The 16,767-nt window shown below is 38.0% G+C and overlaps 1 pseudogene; it reads left to right on the forward strand.

The window, feature by feature from the left end:
• Positions 1-14,659: 14,659 nt before the first annotated feature.
• LOC149202082 (long chain acyl-CoA synthetase 4 pseudogene) lies at positions 14,660-16,552 on the forward strand (annotated as a pseudogene).
• Positions 16,553-16,767: the final 215 nt, after the last annotated feature.

Genomic DNA, 16,767 nt, shown 5'->3' on the forward strand with positions numbered 1-16,767 from the left:
TCATTTTGGGATTCAACTGCGTTATGTAATTCATTCATCTATGATCATTTCCATGAGAAGTAGTTGTAACTAACTAATTTCTCATGATTTTTGAATCGTCTACTTAGCACTCATTGCATCGGGTGATGCTCATAGGGGCGAAGAAGTGGGATTGAAACTAGTGAAATGAATCACATAGTGCTAATCATCACTTTCAGGGCTTGCATTTTTATGTGGTTATGTTTCACTTTGAATTTGAATTTGAATTTTTATGTGGTTGAGACTGTGAAGCCTAGGTATAGAGACTTGTTTCACTTTGAATTATTTCAATTTATATATTAATAATGTTGATTTCTTGAAAAGTGTGAAAATAAATCCCGATCCTGTAGAAGTGTGATATTTATTTGTGATTAATAATTAGCTTAATTTATTTTATTAAAATATCTTAAAATTTTTTAAAAATATAAAATAAAAATTAAATTATAATTAATTAATGAAATCAAAATAAATAAGATAAAATTTCAAATTTTCAAAAATAAATTAATAAAAATTACAAATTAATGAAAAATAAATTAATAAAAATTACAAATTAATGAAAATATAGAAATTTTAAAAATAAGTATAATTAAGAATTAAAATAAATATAATTAACGTATTTAGAAAATAATAATACTTAAAATAAAATTATTCACAAACATAAAATTTTATACTCTATCAAGGTTGGAGATGAATAAAATTAAAATAAAATTTTAATATTCTTAAAGATAAGTTTGACATGTTAAGGTTAAATCTGGATAGAGATGAATAAAGACAAAATTAGGAGATAACTTTGACATGTTAAGGTTAAATATTGATAGAGTTGGATAAATATAAAATACGGTTTAATATTATTGGAGATAATTTCATCATGCAAAATCAAAGTCAAAGTCAAATATTGATGAAGATAAATAAAGACAAAATAAGGTTCAAATTATTGGACATGTGAATATGCCCATAAATCACAATGGAATTTGACCATCATACTTACTTGGCATGTAAAATTAATATTATTAGAGATGTAAATATGTTAACAATCTCTTTGTCATACAAGTTTAATATTATGAGAGATTTGAGTACGTAAATAAATCACATATTGAATTTGGCAATTATATTTTATTGCCATAAAAGTTTATTGTTAAATATTTTTGTTTAATTTTATATCAATAAATTTTTGTGTTGAATATTTTTTTCAGTTTTATATGAATATATTTTAAATTTTTTAAACAATATCAATATAGAAATTTAAATATAAAATTGAAACAATTCATTGTGTGCCTTATCTGTTGAACTTTATTATTGGTTACAGATACTTTCTTGCCATTACTCTCAAAGCAAACTGTTTCAATTGAATTGAGACTTATTTGGATGTTTTTTTGGGAAGTGAATTGTTTTAATTTTGCATTTCAAATTGCATATTGATGTTGTTTTATTTTTTTAGGATATATTGATATAAATTAAACTAAACATTGGACATAAACAATTTTCTTTGGTGAAAACTTGACTAAACTAAGAGGGGACGAATCAATTTATTATATTCATGGACATTAAAATTCTTTCCTTAATCTAATTAACTGAAACATTTCATGAGCAACCTAACAAATAATGACCAACATATTGAATATGTGAACAACAAGTAATAAGCTAATCAAAACATCACATCACCACATAATAAAAACACATATTGACACAAGATATATGTGGAAACCCATAAATGGAGAAAACCATGATTTTATTATTGTTGTGATGTAAACACAAGCTTCTACTCCTTATTACATTTAATTTTTTGTAGGTTCCAACCTACATGAGGCTGCTACCTCAATTTTCTGCAAGCTGAAACTGCAAGGAAGCTCCAACTCCCATATGTTTTCTGTAGGCTACAACCCACAAGAGGCTCCAACCTCAACAAGCTCCAACCTGATGTAATTTAATTTAAATGATTAAATTATATCAAATTATATTTATTCCATTTATTAATTAAAAAAATTAAATTGATTTTCATTTTTATTTTTATATTGACATCATTTTTTTTATTTTAATTTTAATCTATACATTAATATTTTTTTTTATAAACAAGATGATAAAAATTGAGTGAAACATTACACTTTTCCTAAACACTCTTCGTGCAATCCATACATAAATCCATTAATGTACATTTCCTTTTTTTTTTTGTAAACTGAGGCGGTATTCTATTACTGAAAAGAAGAGAAATTACATACATAGGCAGGTCTCAACCCGCCCGTAAGGGAAACCGGGTGACCATCGAAGGTTTTTAACAGCCATCCAAAAAAAGTATATGACCAGTCTATCTAACCATGCAAAAAGCCCAGCTATTCTTGCTATAATCAAACTGTTTTTGCTTTGAAGCATTACCATCCAAGATTACAAAAAACAAAAAGAAATAGATAAAAACCTCCTTGCAGCAATTCCATATCCTACTGATTCATTGTATCTGGCTTGGGCCCGCTCTCTGCCTTGACCTCCATGCCACTCGCTTTAAACATCTGCAGAATCTTGTCCATCTTTCTGTCTTGCATAAGAAGAGTAACCTGGATATTCTTCAGCTCCCTTTTGAGGGTGGGGAATCCTTGAGCCAATTCCACCATCTCCATGGCCACCTGCTCCATAGCTTTGGCCAATAGTCTCTTCATTCCCCAATAAACATGTAATGACTGCTTGTACAAGGACATTCTTCCTCTTGTGTGCCCCGGATCAGGGATAAACCGCTCCCAATCTTCCATTTCAGGGTCTGAAATTTCCTGCATGGCCTCTTCCTCTAAGTGGTCAATAATTCTTCTGATATTTGGGTTTGTTTCATGAAGATATGCTTCCTCTGCCTCTTGCAATTTTTTCCTCATGTCTTTCTTCCCTCTTTTTCTGCCTCTGACCTCACTAGCTGATCCCTCCTCATATTCAGATCTTTGAGCCCTGCTCCCTCGACCTCCGCAGCCGCCAGTCCTCCCTCTACCCCTCTGGTTCCCACGTCCTCGCCTTCCTCTGCTCCTTCCGCATCTTCCACCCGCTCCCTCTTCATCATCTTCCTGACCCTCATTCGTATCTTCCCTATCTCCCGTTTCACTGTTCTGCTTCCACTTACCTACTTTCCCACCTGTTGCCCGACGTGGCTCCTCATCTGAAATGTAGTCTCGTATATCAAACTCTTCCTCCGACTCGTCCGGGATGTCAAGATAAATCCTCTGTAAGGTTTCCTCTACAAGACTCTTTCCTTTCTTGTCTAAATTTGCCCCCTTGCTCCGCGTCCACCTGCCTTCTCCCTGGTCTTGGTTCACGGCCATATTGCTTGCCTTCGTCTGTTGCAAATTCGTAACGCTCCCCCTCTCCTTGTTGTAGTTCACTCCTGGTTTCTTCCTTTTCCCCGTTCGACTGCATGAAAACACTAATGTATCCCTGTTTGGCCACCTTGTCTTCTTGAAACTTCGTTTCTGCCTGTCCTCTTCATTAATACGCGTCTCATTTACTGGATCATGATGTGAGACGTACGCTGTCTCTCTAACGCTGCCACCTCTCGTCCTCGATACCTTATCCACTTTCCTCCTTGGGATGATCATTCCTCCCATGGTTTGATTAAACTCACCGTCCCTGACTTTAATTCCATATACTCGCTTCTTCATACGCCCTAGTCCAACATTAATTGTCCTGTCTTTTCCCCTCCTATCCATAATCAGGAGGCGACTAATCATTCGTTTCTGATGCAGTTGCTTCATTAATAAAATTACTTTAACATAATATTTTACAAATATATGATGAATTTTTTTTAGATTTTTGTCATTAATATTGATCTATAAAACTATGTTTTATATTATCATCAAATATATAAATATTTTCTAGAAAAAATAACATTGTTAACTTAAAATCAAAAGTACATATTAAAATTGTATACTTGTATACTGAAGACTAAAGAACTTGTTTGTGTGAAAATGTAACCATTATTATTATTCTCTTGAGCTAAAAATATATCACTTTTTATAGAAACCAAAAAATGTCTATAAAATTATATCTTAAATTTCAGTTAAGAAACTCAATCATTAACAATAACACAATTTATATAATTTTTTCAGTATAACATTTAACTAAATAATGATTAGAATTTTAGTTCTAGCAACTAATTGGTTGCCTCTAAATTCTTATGTGATAATGGTATTGTGGTTTAGGCCCAGAATAATATTTGAAAGTGCATTTTCTTAAGAGTTATCCTTCTAAAAAGTATGAATAAAAGAAGCTTCCTGAAATAGTCTAGTTGTCCCTTTTACCATTTGATCCAAAGGATAAATACCTAAATTGCAAACGCGAAATTGATTATTCATCCCACTTATCACCATTTTCGAATCACCTTATAGTTGCAACTACCTTATATGCTTAATGGAGGAATTTTTCAGTAGCACTAGAATGGTTGAGTATTCACCATTATTGTTCATTCCACACCCTAGGAAGACTTGTCTATTGAGGAAGTGTGATTTGGAGAGGTGCATTATAAACCCAAATGTACGAGAAGTATTACCTCCTTGGATGGCATTGTCAAGGTATACCTGTGACTTTTGTTTTCAATTACATAGTTGCTAATATTTATAGAGGGCATCATGCTTGAATTTGGCTAATGAAAAGAAATGAGACCCATAAACATATAAGAAATGTTGAAGTACAGAGAAGCGATGGAGGCAGGTCTAGGAGCTAGGGTTTCAGAAGGCTTGATCTGCGCCGCCGCGGCTACTGTAGATCTGCGCTGGTTTGGAACGGATGGAAGCTGGATCGGTGAAGACTCAAAGCAGGAAGCCTCTCTTCGGTACTGGGCCGGATTGCTGCATCCAAAGCTGCCCGAGGCCTGCGAATGGCATATTTTCTCTGCCCTAGATCCAAGTGCTAGTTTTTGTTTATGCAAAGATCTGCTAGCAGGCGCAACTGTATCAACGATTCTTGCATGGGCCGAAGGAAAACCGGCGTATGGAGCCACAGTAAGAGCTGACCTGTTCGACGCTGGAAAGGAATACTCTGTGAAATGGTGCCGACAACCGACCCTAAAATATCCAGATCAACACGCCGGCGTAACTGTGGAGTTATCAGTCTCAAGGATCTATGCATGCTGCCAAATCGACACTCTGCTCTTAGAGACCAGGGCGTGCCAGGCGCAGATTGCTTGGAGCAAAGGCGGGAGGGGTCTGCGGGCTGCAGATCTGCGCCCTCTCTCAGATCCGGGGTTATTTGTTGCAGATCTGGTTGAAAAGGTGTCCTGCAGCCCAGATCGTTTTCTTGAATCTGCGAAAAATGCTTTGGATAAACCATTGATTGGAGACGGCTTTCCCTCTCCCTCAGTGGGAAGATATGTTGAACAAAATACGAAGCCATCTCTGTTCGATCGACTAGATCCAGCAAATCGAGAACCCCACAAGCCCGAGTCACTCAGCGTGGAGGCGGATCTGATCCAAATCTTTATAAAAACAACAGAGGGTAAACACCATTGCATGCGGATCAGCCAGAGAATGATCATTCAGGATTTAAAAGAAGAAATACAGGGTTATCTTGGATTCCCAATACAGCACCAAAATCTCATATATGCAGGATACAGTTTACAGGACAAACAAAACCTCCTACAATACGGCATCACCAAAGATTCAACCATCAACTTAAACCTCCGACTGCGTGGCGGGAGCACTGGAACCAGCTCTAAATTTACAGGAACCTTTCGGGATGCTGTGAAAGGAAGGGAAAAAATGAAAAACACTGAAGCACCACCACCAGAGGCCCCTGGACCTTACATTGTTGAACAAAAAACAGAATCACCTACGCTACAAGTTGCTATGCCAGAGGTAACAAATTTGCATTCTGAGTTATGTAAATGTGCAGTTATTTGCAGGTTTAATGGCTACTGGCCAAAATCTGATGCCTTGCACCAATGGATCTTTACACAATGGACAACAGACTGTGAAATATACCTTTGTCCCAAAGGTTACTTCATAGTCAGATTCAACTCAGAACAGGAACGAGACAGCATTATCAACCAGGGGCCTTGGTTTTGGGGCAGTGCTGGCCTCTTCCTTACCCCCTGGTTCCCTGAATTTGACGCTAATACAATGAAGGTTACAACGATGCCAGTATGGGTGAGGCTTCATGGTCTCCCCTTACATTTTTGGCATCAAAAAGTATTAGCTGCCATTGGGGATTCCCTGGGGAAATTCCTAAAAACAGATGAAGACAGGGTTATCAGAGGAATATTTACTTTTGCCAGAATATGCGTAGAAGTGGACCTGAGTCAAGGACTCCCCGACCACATTACTTTGAACTTTAACAACTCTCAATGGATACAACAACTCGACTATGAGAACACAACATTCCGATGCAGGGGATGCATGCAAACAGGGCACCTACAATATGATTGCCCACTTGCTCGAAAGGACACCAGGAGAACCAAGAATCAGCAAAAAAAGCCCAAAGGCTGGCAGCATACTGCACCAATAGAAGAAGAAGACACATACGTGGAGCCAACAGAGAATCAACCAGAACCCGATATTCCAATGAAACAGTCATTTACACAGGAGGAGAATGCTCTAGCTATACGTTCGGGGACTCACATTATGAATATGCAACAAGAGCCACAAATGGAAATCAGCGGTATCAAAAGAACTCATGGATCAGAGGGCTCCGAATCTGACAAAGAACACCAACTAAAAACCATGGAAAACCAGCTTGCCATCATCACACCCAATCCCGACACTGGAGGTTGGCGACGGGTGGAGAAGAAGAAGGGCAGAAAAGTTTAATTTCTCATTTCCTTTCTCTATATCTTGTAGTTTCCTGTCACAACAGGAACAATTACTTGCAATTTTGTGTTTTTTTACTCTGTTCGCTTTCCTGGGGTACAGGAACAGCCATCTGAATATGCATTATGCATCTACAAAATGTAATTTTATCAACATGAATAAAATTACGACTTTTTCCTAGGGGAAAAAAAGAAATGTTGAAGTACGAGTATAACAATCCTCAAAAATATATCATTCTAAGCCAACCAAATACCTCAGGTTGTAAGGATTGGTAGTGCTCTAAGTTTGTTGAATGCCTTGTTTGTAAAGAATTACTTGAAGTTTTCCACCACATAATATTTTCTTCAATGGTTTTTGACTCCTAATTTCCCTCATCTACCCTAACATTTAGGAAGCATCATAGATTTCCAATTTTCCATATGTGAAATTTAGTACTCTAAACTCCCTTTCTAAAGAGAATTAAGCCATAACTTATTTTTTTCAATATATGTTTGGTAATTATAGGAAAGTAGGTTCCAAGAAATTGGGATTTCCTATATAGCTGAATTGATAAGAAATAGCCGACCCTCTCATGAGATCTACCTATTACACTAGAAATTAATCATCTTATCCACTTTTCAAAGGATAAACTTCCAACATTTAAATCCAATATATATTTTAATTTGATATAGAACCCAAGATATTTAAACTCCACCACTAGGTCTAGTAATGGGAAGGGAACCATTCCAACATCTACCATCCCCTTAGCCTCATAGAAGAAATTAAGAATTTACTTAAAGCATCTATCTTTTGCTTTGGTATAGTAAAAAATATCAACACATCATCAAAAAATTGAAAATATGTCATATTTTCATACCCTCCAAATTGAACCCCTTGTAGTTTATGTTTCCTTCTCGCATCAATTATTTCCCTAATAAGACCTTTTGTTATCATAAAAACAATTATGGGGACAAGGTATAGACCTATTTCAAATCATCGAAAGGCCAAAAACCCTTGAACTAGATCCATTTATGAGCACAAAAGGAGGATCCTAAAATCAAAACCAATGGTCTAGTGAAAAAAAAGGTAACTCAAAGTCCACCTAAACTAGCATCAACATTAAGTACATTCAAAATGTTATCTCATAGGATTTGAAACGATTGAGTTTGAGAACTATTATTGGAATTTTGGCCATATTAATTGATTGCATACCTTCTTATCTCAAACCAATGGTCTCATGAATAAGTCTGAAAACCAAATTGTTCCATGTCAATTTTTTTAGCCAAATTGGCTTGACTTTCATTGTAATGATTTTAGATATGATTTTATATAAGCTATTACATAATGAAATGGGTTGAAATTCATTCAAGGTAGATGGGCAATCTATATGGGGAATCAATGGTAAGAAATTTGAATTAGAACTACCCAAAATTCAACCTGAAAGATGAACTCCCTCTATCACCCTAAGTAGATCCTCACCAACTGTTAGAAACAATGGAAACCATGACACTACTAAGAGGGGGGTGAATCAGTAATTTGGAAAAATTATACAATTCCTCACAAATTATGCTTTTCAATCACTTTAACAATTATTCATAACATCATAAACATCAAGCATATGAGAAACATATACAAAAGATACCAATCTTCTTTTTATTACAAGCTTCAATTTGATTACAGCATTGCCTCACAAGCTACCACTTGTAGGTTTATCAGTGGCTACTGAAAGGAACTTCTATCCCTGTTCTTTTATCAACTAGCACTGAAAGGTACTCCTGCTAATTCGAACTTAAACAGGAACACAACTGTTAGGTGTGGAGCATGATTATTTAGAGATCTTTGTTTCAGCTGGATGTATACCCCAGGAAGATTGTACACCCCTCCACGCGGGCGGGTGCGAGGGGGGGATTTTCCCCCCCCGCGGGGGTATGGGGGGGTTAATCCCCCTCGGCTGGGGGGGTCCAGAGGCCAGCGATCCCCCGATGGGGGTTTCGGGGGCAGCACCCCCGAAGCTAAAAACAGATGTAAAATTGCCTTGTAAAAGTATAGTAATTTCTAGTCAATCTGGGTTGTTCATTAGGCGGATGATCTGACAATAGAACTTATGTTTAGTTTAGGGTTTTTTCCCTAGAAGGAAACCCCTCTCTTTGTATGAGGGTATTGTATTGAGGCTGTGTAATAAATGTGCATTCTCAGAGAGAAAACGGATGATATTAGAGCAGATCTGTTGTAGGTTGTGTCTCTTCATTTTGCTGGATAATATAAAGGAAGGACTGGCTGTTTAGGGTGGACGTAGCCCAAACTTGGTGAACCACGTATATCTGTGTCTCTCTGGTTTTATGTGTTCATGTTTTTCTGCATATTATATGTCTTGCATTTCTTTGTCATATATAATATTTTTCTAACAACAACAACTTACAAATATAATCATCAACACAGAGATGCAGCAGAAAAACACTTCATTTCATTAATAGAAAAATAGTGAACTATGATTACAAACAAAATGGAAATAAGATAGCTCGAGCGATGGTGGCTTATCTCTCAGAAGGTAAGTGGTGGCTACATGCCCCTAAATTATCTTACAATGAGGCTCAAGCACCTATTTATTATTGGAAAACATGAGAAAACTATAAACAACCAAAACCCTAACCCTAAGAGATGTAACACCAAGAGTTTGTGGGCCCCGTTGGGGTTAGTTGGGCACCCAACTTCCGGGGGTCGTAACTTGGTCATATTATATCCATTTGGAGCGTACGATATCTTGTTGGAAAGGTCTCGTCGAGTAATAAAGGTTTCACTATAGGCCTTTCCCTATGCATCTGGGCCTGCTGCAGACCCCAAAAAAATGTCGTATAGGGAGTCTAAACCGTTCCAGAAGTTCAGGACCCGAAAAAATGTTTAAAATAGTAAATGTTGAAATGAACAAGGAAACAATGAAACCAACTAGGGGGTCTAGGTGCAATAGGTGAGTGAGCACCAATATCCACCTAGATCATTCCTCCCACCTTAGGATGAAATGGTCCGCATTGCGTGTAGAGCCTTTACGAGGTGAGGCAATTTTTGTTGAACCTAGTCCCTAGTGAACCACTTGCCCTGGTGAAGGAGTGGCTTGCTTTGACAACTTGATATAACTGTATCCTTTGTTGGAGATTGTTTTTGATTTGTGTGTCCATGATCTGATCAGTTGTGGCTTGTTCCATGCAATGGGATGCTGAGCTCGAAGGAATTGTCACCGACGGCCTTGGTGATGATGTATGGACCATATCGGAGTGGGAGAAGGTTGCGATGGGGTCCAACAAGGCACCCATTCTGAAAATGTAGCCAAACTTTATCGCCCACTTGGAACTTGTGCGGTACTTGATGTTGATCATGATGCTTCTTGTACTTAGCATTGACTATGTTTGATATATCATGGACTTGTTGGCCGTTGTGTTGAATGCGCTCAATGAATTTGTTAGCCATTTCAGCTTTGGACCGAATGTGAGTTGAAACTAATTGAGTGGCTGCAAATGGTATGGCCACATCAATGGGGCATAATGGCTGAAATCCAAGCCCTACCTGAAAAGGGTTGTGGCCTGTTGAGTTGTGGAGAGCTCTATTGTAGTTGTGTTGGAAATCAGGGAGACTTTCATCCCACGTGCATGGACGCTTCGAGTTGTACATGCGCAGAATGTGTACAATCATCCTATTGAAAACATCTATTTGGCCATCAGTTTGGGGATGGAAAGACGAGGACTTAGTAAGTTTTGTATCTAGAATCGACCAGAGACTTGACCAAAATGCACTCAGGAATATGTTGTCCTGATCTAAGACAATAGACTGTGGGATCCCAAAGTGTACCCACACTCGCTCAAAGAAGATTTAACAGTGGCCTCTACTGTGATACTCTTCTTGTAGGCTGCCATGATGGCCATCTTAGAGAATCTGCCAATGGTCAAGAAAACCCAATCGTTATCGTGATTAGTGTTGGGTGCAGGAATTGTGCTTGAGAAAACTCCTCAACACTTAATTGTTAGCCCGAGGGTTTCGTAAACTTAGAGACGAAGCATAGGAAATGCCAAAAATGGTATGAACTTTTCCTATCCCTAATCCTACTTCTTAAATGAAATGCCAAAAATGGTATGAACTTTTCCTATCTATAATCCTACTTCTTAAAGGAAATGCTTTGTAGAATCAGACAGAAGACAACTAGAAAGGTAATTAACACCAAAGCAACTCTAGTGCTGGAATGTAAAATACAATTTGCATGTAAATCAAGTAAATAAATTCCACACAATGGAAACAATATTAAATGTTGAAATGAAATGTTATGTTCATATTTAGATGAATGGCTAATAGTTTGACAAGTGGGCCCTTGCAGAATTCTATCTTCCTTTTGATCTTCCTTCCACACAAACAACTTGTCCTTGCACTGTTACAATCTGCTTGCACTAGTGCATGTACAATATCTCTGTGCAAAAGTATATGTGACCTCCCTTACTGAAGACTTATGTCTTAGTGAAGGTGCTCTAAGCCTAAGGGCTTAGAGCACTCTGTTTCTGTGACAAGAGACTAGCTCTTGCACCAAAGCAGAGCTTCCTTCACCTAGTTTCCAAATTACTTTTGAAAATACTAAAAGATGTGCTGGAAAAGAATTGAAACTGTAAATGAAATTCTGAAGTAAATTGTCCGTGAAAGAGGAAATGCTTCAATTCATTAAACCTTGCAAAGGAAATAAACTTAAAGAAATAAAATCACTTCCAAAGAATCAAATAGTAGTCTAAGTGTTTTGCATATGTTATCTAACTTTAGTAACCCATTCAAAGATACTTATGTTCTTTTCAAGTATAATATGTTTATGATGATTTTATGCAATTGCTTCCAGATCCTCTTAAAGATGAGCTTTTAGTAGTGAAGATAGTTACTAAATTAATGATTCATTCACTTGCGTAATAACTAGAAATAATATGCAGAGAAGTGATTCACTGTTCGTTGCAAAAGAATGATTAAACCAAAGTGCAGGCAACAACATGCACTAGTACAGTAAAGAGTTCTCTGCATGATCTGATAAAAAATGAGTTAAAATAGAGATTGATAATAAAAGAATGTAAGAAAAATATCTCATAAACAAAGTAAACATAGCTAACTCTCAAACCACGGATCCGTTTCACACGTTAGTTACAAAAGATTTTTTAAATCAGAACTTGGAAGATAAATATTAAAACTATAACATCACATAGCTGCAAACGAAATATCCACACCTTATTTCTGAATAACTAAAGCGAGAGGGGTAAATGAGCTGGGTTGGCTAGGCCCTAGCCAACCAGTTCGTTCCCCTTCTAAGGAACAAAAAAGCTCAATACTTCAAGAGATACATCAAAGAAAAACTGGATGATGTGTATGAAAAGCATGGCAATTCTCTTGTATTACTTGATCTGGAAAATATACATGACAGAGAAGTCCAGCCCTAGAGCTGAGGCGATAACTGGATTACATAAACAAAATTACAATCGATGGTTCTCTACTGACTAGCCTCCTCCTACCTATATCTATATTTTATATATCCTTTCGGCTCTAGCCATTTTCACTAATTACAGACATTTCTTGTTCAGGCCTTTCGGCCGAACAGACTTAGAAACCGAAATTACAAAATTGGCCAGCAGTTATAATACACATGAATCTTGCTTGGCCGTAACCTAACTTTGGAAAATATTCCCTAATTGCGCGCCACCTATTATCCTACTTTAGTTCATCAACAACTAAACTTGGAGTTAAGGATCGAGACCCATCCTCGTGGAAGATTTGGCTTCTCAGAAATCTTGGACAGTCTTCGTGGCGGTGCAAGAATCTACCTACACTAGTCATACTCATTCATAATTAATACTGATTTCCATGATTACTCTAGTAAATTAATATGAGTTGCAAGAGATAAGTAAATAGGCATGAAATCCATATAAAATGATTAATCAAGTGCTGAAATAAATCTTAATATAAAATATGAGCATGTGCAGGAATGGGTAACTATCTTGTACTAGTGCAGGAAGGAAAGGTCTTTTATTGAGATAAAACAGGTTGATTTTGATGGAAATGGGGTAGAAAATAAGGCAATTTAGGATAACAACATCCTCCCATCCCTAAGCTATTGTATGTCCTCACACAACATTTTACCTCTACAAAAAACCTTCAAAAATTAATGGCCAACTCCTCAGTCTTGAACTTCAATGTTTATTCCTACCATTACTATCTTTGGCTTCTTGTCTCAAGCTTTTCGCAGTTTCTTAGTCACCTTCTTGAGGCGTTTATAGCATTTGGAAGCCCGATACTTCCATACCTTTACTTTCTTCTTCTGCCTCTTTACTTCTGCAAGTAACTCCACTTCTCTCTATTTCTACCAACTCTGCTCTTTCATGACTTGGTTCAAAGCCTCCAGGTCATGGACTTGTTGCTCGAGATCTGCTATTCTGCTATTGAGGAAAAAAGTGGAGGGTGTTGTGCTAAGATCTTCGGGTGTGAACGTATTTTTTGCCACAAACTCGGAACAAGTCCCATCATCATCAAGGTCAAGGCTATCAAAAGCCTGCTTTATGACATTTCCGAGGGTTTCTATACTCGGGGTTTCCTCATTATTGAGGGTTTGATGCCCTCACCAATATCTGTGCCTTGTGAACTCAATTCCCCAGTGCTCTTAACACCTTGTTCTCCCAGCTTCTTAGGGGATTCAACACCCTGTCTTTCCAAATCAGTAGGGGTTTCAGTTCCTCGCTCTTCTCCTACTGCAGGGATTTCAGTACCCTATCCTTTGAACACCGCAGGGTCTTCAATACCATGACCTTCAAAAATAGTAGGGCCATTAGTACCATGACCTTCTAAAATTGTAAGGTCTTCAGTACCCTACCCCTCAAAATCATTAAGGGTTGGCTGAAATTATCAAGACCCTCTGCATGTTGTTCATCTTCGTTCTCTTCTACATGCACTTCATGAGTATGCAGTGTCGACATCGTCTTTCTTCTCTTTAGCTTGCTAACAAATGTTGACAACAGGACGTCGTCTTCTGCATTCTCCTCATCTTCCATAGTGTGTGCCATTGCGTCTGCAAGCACCGAGAGATTATGAACTGTGGGGGAACTTTGGGGTGTTTCATCGATTACGATTGGAGAACTCGACTGGTTCGTCCCTTGGGCGACAATTTTCCTCCTCATCGAGGCTCTAGTCTTCCTCTTCTTTGCCATGGGTGGAGTGTTCTCAATGGCCCTCTTCTTTGCTTGCATTGGTGAACTTTTACCTTGTCGCTTAGTAGGAGATAATGTCCCCGCCTTTCTCTTCTTATCTATACTGGTACTAGCAGACTCTTCTACACCCCTTGCTCGAAATTCTTTCAGAAATGCTCCCCATGTTATCCCCTTTTCTTCTAACTTTTTCTTGACCAGAATTGCAATAAGATCGTGATAGCGGAGCTTGTTTGCAACCTGGCTTGCATTGCTACTCTGCATGTTTTTCGCCATCTTCTCAAGGCTTCTAAGCAAGAATTGAGGAAAATTAATCAATTTTCCTGCCTCGAAATGCAACAGCAATCGAAGGTGGTATACAAATTCCAAGGTGGCATCCTTCTTTGGTTACAAACTTCTACAATATAAACAATAAATATCGCCACTTCTCGACCATGGCAGTCTGTGGAAGTTCCTTTCTCCAATTGACCTTAATTTTCTTATCGACCACAAACCGGTGCCAACACTTCTTCGTGAGCCGCTCTTTTTTAAACCAGCGCTCTCCTGTAATTGAAAAGCCTGTGGCTTGTGCAATGAACTCCTCTCTAATTTTAAATTTTAAGAACCTGGCTCTAACTCGGCCTTATTTGAACGTCCTTGCAAACTCTAATTCCACCGCCATGTCGAACCCGTAAAACTTCTGCAGAAATGGCAGGAACCCATATTCTTGCAATAGTGAAAGACCATTCTTGTACTCAGCGGTTTGTTCAATTTCTTGCAAAGACAACGGTTCATTCCTCATGTTATCACTGAAAATTCTAATGCCAAAATTTCAAAACCGCTCACAAAGCTCTTTAGGTTATTTCGTAGCTCATGTAATAATTTTTAAGTGTTTTCGCAGCGCATAAAGCCTTTTGTAGTTTCACAGCGCAACATGTTTTAGGCTGCGCTACAAAATTGGGGATTTGTTCGAATCCATAGCAGCTGTCATGCAAAATAGCTCTGGGGTGGATGCACTTTACAGGAGGCATGCTCTCAAGTTCCTGCATGTATGCTTGTCATTAGTTCTGAATCTGAAGGTGACAGTTTTAGTGATTGCAAGGTACTACCTCAGGTTAAAGGCACCCTTGTTGTTTGTCTCATGGTAGCTGTTATTCAATGGAGGAACGAGATTGCTCGGTTCACTGCTGAAGGAAGCACTAAAGTTGGTTCATCATGGCGTCCAAGCTATTTCTACCACTATTGCCTTTCAAACTTCTAATACCAGTAAATCCGAGGGTCCAACCTTTGCTAAGGATAACTCATCTTTTCAATGTCTCGTGCCATAGTCAATATCATCCAATTCCCCTGAACCAGTGGATTCTAACCAAGAAAATCCCTTTTCTCGATTTTCATTACCATCTTTAAGTAAGAAACTGAACTCTAGTCCTATGTACTCAAACATTATCCCTGCCTCAACTAATGTTATTGATCTCGAGCACATTTCTTCTATATCCTCGACATTTTGTACTGATCTACATTTTCACCCTCGACTTCAAAACATTATCCACCTGGCATCCTGCCATTCCTCATTTGATGTTTTTGGATGATAATTCTCCCGAATTAGATCAATCGAAATTTGTGTGATAAAGGTTTCCATGAATGATGCAGAAGAAGCGAGTAGCTTTTGGTGGAGGATATTGCAGAACTGAAGCCAACGGTCTTCTGTGGTGTCCCACGTGTCTTTGATCACATATATTCAGGTTTAAACCAGAAGATCATTGCTGGAGGATTTTTGAATAGAAAAGTGTTTGAATTTGCATACAAATACAAGCTTAATAATATGCGCAAAGGGTTGAAACATGAAAAAGCATCTCCACTTTTTGATAAAGTTGTCTTCAGCAAGATTAAACAAGGTCTGGGAGGACGTGTCCGTGTAATGATATCAGGAGCAGCTCCACTTGCAAAACATGTGGCAGAGTTTCTACGAGTAGTCACTTGTTGCCATGTTGTACAGGGCTATGGTTTGACAGAAACTTGTGCAGGAAGTTTTGTTTCCCTACAAAATGTAATGTCAATGATCGGGACTGTTGGTCCACCTGTTCCGAATATTGATGTCTGCCTTGAGTCTGTCCCTGAAATGGGATATGATGCACTTTCAGAAGTACCGCGTGGAGAGGTTTGTATAAGGGGCAAAACCTTATTTGCTGGTTATTACAAGCGTGAAGACCTTACAAATGAGGTTTTGGTTGATGGTTGGTTTCACACAGGTGACATTGGGGAGTGGCAGGCGAATGGAGCACTAAAAATCATTGATAGAAAAAAAATATATTTAAGCTTTCACAAGGAGAATATGTTGCAGTGGAAAATCTCGAGAATGTGTATGGCCAGTGTTCTGCTATTGATTCGATTTGGGTTTACGGAAATAGCTTCGAATCTTGTCTGGTTGCTGTTGTTATACCTAATCAAAGAGCACTTGAAAGTTGGGCCACAGATAATGGACAAACTGGAGATTTTACTGCATTGTGCCAAAATCCCAAGGCAAAAGAATACATTTTGAATGAACTTAATGCAGTTGCTAAAAGTAGCAAGTTAAAGGGTTTCGAGTGTAACTTTAGTTGACCGACTACTGCCCTCCAATCTGCAGGCAATGCACAGAATCGAATGTTGAATAGCTGGTAGTATTTGACAAAAGGTTTCTCCTAGGAAAGCTCTCTCGTCCGCACAATGAATGAAATGCATTAGTTTAGAGATTTTTCTGCTGATGAATTTCATTTAACTGTAATGTCATCCGCTCCAGGATTTGCAAGAATTTCAAGCATGAATGTTATGAGCAT

The sequence above is a fragment of the Pinus tabuliformis genome, chromosome 2_1, assembly GCF_031772625.1.
Source record: "Pinus tabuliformis cultivar Carrire ecotype Pingquan chromosome 2_1, CPIR1, whole genome shotgun sequence".
In the NCBI taxonomy this organism is placed as follows: domain Eukaryota; kingdom Viridiplantae; phylum Streptophyta; class Pinopsida; order Pinales; family Pinaceae; genus Pinus; species Pinus tabuliformis.